The following is a 6,031-nucleotide window of genomic DNA, read 5'->3' as shown; positions in this document are numbered from 1 at the left end:
ATTTTCATGTTTGGCGGTGAATGTGTTAACAACTGGTTTATTTTAACAGTTGAGTGAATGCAGTTTTACACCTGAACCAACTCACCACATCAACAAACTCAAGTGGGAGCTATGAAAAAAAATATTTTCACCTTAATTGTCATACTGCTTTGAAATAAATAAAAAAAAGAAATACAAAATAAAAGTTATAGCAGTGCATGGGCAATAAGATTAGACTACATCAGATCAAACTACTAGGGCCTACTGAAGCTGAGAACATACTGCACAATATTAACTGTCTTTAATATGAAACCAGATGAATCTTATTTTTAATGATCTGTATTCATGAGTGCAAACAAATTTCGTGTCATCACACTTTTTCTCTCTCTCTCTCTCTCTCTCTCTCTCTCTCTCTCTCTCTCTCTCTCACTGCATTCCTGCAGTCTACTTGCTGCTGTGGTGAAGCAAGATTGCCGTGTCTGTGCTGCATGCGGGACATTTACTGCCCTCTAGCGACCGGAGAGAGCATTTAATTTGTATTCATTTTAAAAAAATCACAACTTTTGATAGAAATGAGCTAGAAACTCGCTTCTTTTTTTGACATACTCAGAAATTTATGCCGGGCCGGATTAAATCATCCAACGGGCCTGGTCCGGCCCGCGGGCCGTATGTTTGACATGCCTGGTCTACACAGTGTAGTAGATGATACTGATAAAACACAGCTTCTTTCCTGGATAGTTACTAGATTACTTTTAGAATTGTGGACTTATATAGTAAAATATTGTCATTTAGAGCATTTATTTGCAAAAAAAATTGAAATGGCTGAAATAACAAAAAGAATCAGAGCTTTCAGACCTCAATTAATGCAAACATTTGGTGCAATAACCCTGGTTTTTAATCACAGTTTTCATGCATCTTGGCATGTTCTCCTCCACTAGTCTTACACACACTGCTTTTGGATAACCTTATGCCTTTACTCCTGGTGCAAAAAATCAAGCAGTTCAGCTTAGTATGATGACTTGTGATCATCCATCTTCCTCTTGATTCTGTTGTCAAATCCTTGGATTTCAAACTTTATTATGTCAGTTATTTTGTTTTTTTACTTACATATCAGTTCCTAAGGGTGTCCTTCAAGAATGATAAGACTATTAAAACATTTGAATGCATTTGAAAATCTGGACCTAGAAATAAACCAAAGTAAGGTTACGTTCACACAGCAGGTAAAAGTGGCCCAAGTCCGATTTTCTGTCCAAATCCAATATTTCCTTTTTTTTTTTAAATATGAACCATATCTGACATCTGTCTAAACAGTTCACACTGAGTTGCACATATGCACAACGGAGCAATGCCTCACATTAAGTTTCACTTAATCTAGTTGCCCCATGTAGTTTGAAAAAAAATGATTTTGGGTTTCCATTTCACTCCACATACCAGATTTCATATCTTGATATATTTTGAGTTTACCCTATGAGTCGAAAACACTACTGTAGATATTTTTGTACATCCACTGGTCTGACACTAACTGCTACTGTTCTCATCTGACCTATATTGTGCCTCTGTACACCAGCAGAGGTCAAATAGTCTTGTGTTACAGAGATTTGGCTTGAGCTCAGCATCTATTAACAAATGCCTTGAAATAGGTTAGTCAGCTTATTAGGGCCCAAAGTGTGAAGCAGGAATTTAGTTTGTTCTAACTACACACAAGGGATCAATGAATACAATATTTATTGATCATCAGCATAGTGTTTGTGTGTGGTCTGGAGTTTTGTGTTTCATCCTAATTCCAGTTTCCATATTTGAGGAGTTCGATAAGTAGTGCATAAGAAATGTGTGGATGTGAGAGTGCCAGTTCTTTTATTCTAGTATCAAACAATGAGCTTTATGTATGAGGTCAAAAGTTGAGATATGAGATGAGATCGGAATCTGATCTGATGACAAGTAATACAGTTAATTGAATCCGGAAACTATCAAGTTGTGTTTATTTTGTGTCATGTCAATCAACACTGTCTGTGTGTGTAAGTGTGTTTGAGCAACAAACCGCTGCTCTAGTAGAGCTGAAAAAGGAATTGAGGAGCTGAAATTCTCAAGAGTTGACCAAACCAGCTGCATTGCTGTGGGTCAGACTCTGAAGACAACCTGGGCATGTCCAAGCTTGAAGTCAGGAGAAGATGACAGGATGGGTTCATTGTTATGTTGACATGCTGTTATAGGGGCCCCTGCTGCTGAATGTGAGGAATGTGATGCTTAGACCAAACTCAGAGTGGAAAATGACACAACCTGACAGATATGACATGAGATGCTGCAAAGTATCTTTACAAAAATCTATATACATGCCTCTGGAATTGCCCTGAATTTGACTATGTTAAATACATTTTAATACACAAACTACAGTGGGGAAAATAATTATTTGATACACTGTCGTTTTGCAAGTTTTCTCATTTTTTTTTGTAGGTACACTTTAACTGTGAGACATCCCAGCTGGCACACAACCGACCTTTACTGTTGGAATGTGGTTAAAATATGGTTAAAATAATGTTTGTTGTTTAATGTGAAATGGTTGTGCAAATGTTGTAATTCTAACATTGAATCAAGATAATGTCCTCAACCTTCTGCCTTTTGTATTAACATTTTACATTTCATCAGCATACAATTTCAAAAAAACGGTTAAATGGAGGGATGAAAAAGTGGTTTCATTTGATTTCCAAGTAACTGCTTTTTAATTTGGCACCAATTCTTCACCATACCTAGGGGTATGTTCATGTTATAGTTGTTTTACTGTTAGGTTTTTGAGATCAGATGTTGAATCAGATTGGTAGGGGTGAGTATCATTCTTTATATTCTGCTTTATATACTGCTTTACTACAGTGTTGTAAGTTTATTGTTAACAATCTGTTAACCATAGAATTTTCTACTTTTAGCTACTAGTAGTAATTGCTTTTTGTTTGTAGTTGTACAGTTCATACTTTTCAGAGATGTATATTCAGTGAGAAAGTGAATAAAAATAAAACTGCAATGTTTTTATCATGGCATTCAGTTTTGGTTTATTAAAGATTGATTGTATGACATTGAAACAATGTTGATTCACTTTTCAAAATCAACACCAAATCCAACATTGATTCAATACAGGGATAAAAAAATCACTTTGTATGATTTTTAAATAATTAATGTGCATTTTATTGCATGAAATAAGTATTTGATCAAATGGAAAAACATAAGTTATTATTTGGTAATCTGTGGTAATCTGTCTGTGAAATGGACTTCCGGTCACCCCCAGCATTCCAAAAATACAGCGTTTAGCGGATGCTCCCAACAGGCTTACAATGCTAGTGATAGAGGCATTGCATTGCCCATGCGAATAAATCCATATTTCTACACAGTTAACAAGCTCAAAGTTATGGAAGCCCATTTCCGCCACCTGAAGAAGAAAAAACGTCCTCAACTAAGTCATAATTATGAGATAGAAAAGTCATAATTATGGGATAGTAAGTCATAATTATGAGATAGTAAGTCATAATTATGAGATAGTAAGTCATATTTATGAGATAAAAAGTCATCTCATAATTATGTCTGTCTATCTCATAATTATGACTTTCTATCTCATAATTATGACTTAGTATCTCATAATTATGACTTTCTATCTCATAATTATGACTTAGTATCTCATAATTATGACTTTTTTATCTCATAAGTATGACTTACTATCTCATAATTATGACTTAGTATCTCATAATTATGACTTACTATCTCATAATTATGACTTACTATCTCATAATTATGACTTACTATCTCATAATTATGACTTACTATCTCATAATTATGACTTACTATCCCATAATTATGACTTTTCTATCTCATAATTATGACTTAGTTGAGGAGTTTTTTTTTCTTCAGGTGGCGGAAATGGGCTTCCATACAAAGTAGCTCCACACTTCATTGGTAGAATTCTGAGAGCCCGAATATTTAAAACAAGGCACTGAGAGCTTTAAAAGTGTACAGTGTGTACTTTATTAAATACTGTTTATATACACAGTAGCTTCATATAGTTCTCCAAGTACCAGCATTTTAAAATTAAAGTCACGATAATTCAACTAATGAACATGAGTGAATAGTTAGGATAGGGGAACATGTCTACATGATAATATTGTGTAGTATTTTACATACTATAAGGGCATACCATATTGTAAGGCACACTATAAATAAACATCTATTTTTTCGTCTATTTTTATACATAAGGCACAACGAATTATATGCGGCAATAGTAAGGAACAGGGGGGTCGCCATGATTTCACACATTTACATTAAGCTTAGATATCCAGTATTTTAGTGTGGTTAGCAGCACTTAGCACTAGTAAATGCCACCAGACAGCGCTACAGAGTGTTCCAGTAAGCCAGGGCGAAATTAGCCAGCAGTTTGTCCCACGTAACTTGTTTTAAGACGGCAAACATCCAGACTGTAGTCCAATATACTCACCTGTGAATGGCGAAAGAGCTAGTGCTCAGCGCTGTGGTTAGCGGCTAATGCTAATACTGCTTCAGACTTGGTGCTGGAGAAAAACTTCACAGAAACTCCTGTATAACGCTGCACTTCAGCGGAGTGGCTTTACTGATCCTTACAACCTGACTGATAAAAATCACACATAAGATGCACTGTTGATTTATTAAAATTAAAAGATTTTAAGTGTGTCTTATACCACAGAAAATTAATAATATTATATTACTTATATACAGTCTATGCTTCACACATAGATGTAATTGTATGTCACATCCAGTAGAGGCCACTATCAACACATTATAGAGTAAATTAAGGCAGAATCAATGACTGGATTGAGTTCTAAGTTCTACTGTTTATTAATTTACATAAAAACAGTACATTTAGTTATCCTTGCATGGTCAAATTTATAATACAAAAGTATCTATCACCTAAAGTAGAGCATGAACAGCACATTTAAACTAGGCATAATATATAAGCTTATGTAAAAGGAATAATGGTGATGACACCCATTGTCTTGTGTGCGTCAGGTCTGTCTCGGTGGTTCTTGGGTTGTTTCTGAACATCCAAACCAATTTCCTGAGTTTAAAAGTTCAGGTATTCTTTCACAACCCCACAAATATTAAAACCTGTGCACTGAATTCATGTGTTTTGTATTAAAGATGTACAACGACATGTACATCATGTGACTGGAAACTAATATTGTGTCTCGTGACTTCTGCCATTTTATTTCAAGGAAGCTTAAGAACACTGTCCTGACTTGTGGGTGATATGTGGGTGAGGACTCCTGCATTGAGACTTCTGTCACATATAGGTTTTTTTTAATGGACAATCTTGCCAGGTGCTGCGCTGTCACTGTGATTAGTAATGTCTTCTATTATGTATTTTCAGGACACATGTTACACTGTGAATTAAAGAACGTTAAATTCCTGCACAACTTTAATAGAATGTCAAATGGGACGGCCCATGTATCAGGCTATTACCAGGCCTCACTCAAACATCGATAATTTGATCATTTTAAACCCACTAACAAAATAGCATCTCAATTATACAGGAGTGGGCATTCCCAAGCTGTCCTCCAAGGTTCAATGTTTAACTTGCATACTGCTATCTATTGGACTATTGGAATGTCAGTGAGTGTTGCACACTCATTCCACCAGTTCAAAATCTGTTTAAAAAATCACTAAAAGCCCAATATTGCCTTTATATTCATAATGATGAGAGTGAATAAACATGTGACCAATAACAATAACAGTTTAACATTTACTCAAGTAGCTGATACTGTAAAAGGAGCCATAATTCATTACAATTACATGTCCGATTACCTATTCCTAATAAAAGAATTACAGAAATGAAAAAATATATAGGCACAAAAGGTTTTAGATCACTGTATTTGAATATATCCATTATAAATACTACCCATCCCTAACCCTGTGCACACACACACTTAAACTGTTCCCACTTATTACAGTTCCTCCTGATATAGACACTTAAAACAAATGAATGCAGCTACATCCCACCTGAGGAATACAGACTCAAAAGTATAAAAGACAAGCATACAAA

The sequence above is a fragment of the Astyanax mexicanus genome, chromosome 18, assembly GCF_023375975.1.
Source record: "Astyanax mexicanus isolate ESR-SI-001 chromosome 18, AstMex3_surface, whole genome shotgun sequence".
In the NCBI taxonomy this organism is placed as follows: Eukaryota; Metazoa; Chordata; class Actinopteri; order Characiformes; family Acestrorhamphidae; genus Astyanax; species Astyanax mexicanus.
The sequence above is the reverse complement of the archived record's forward strand: the minus strand, read 5'-3'. Positions refer to the sequence as shown.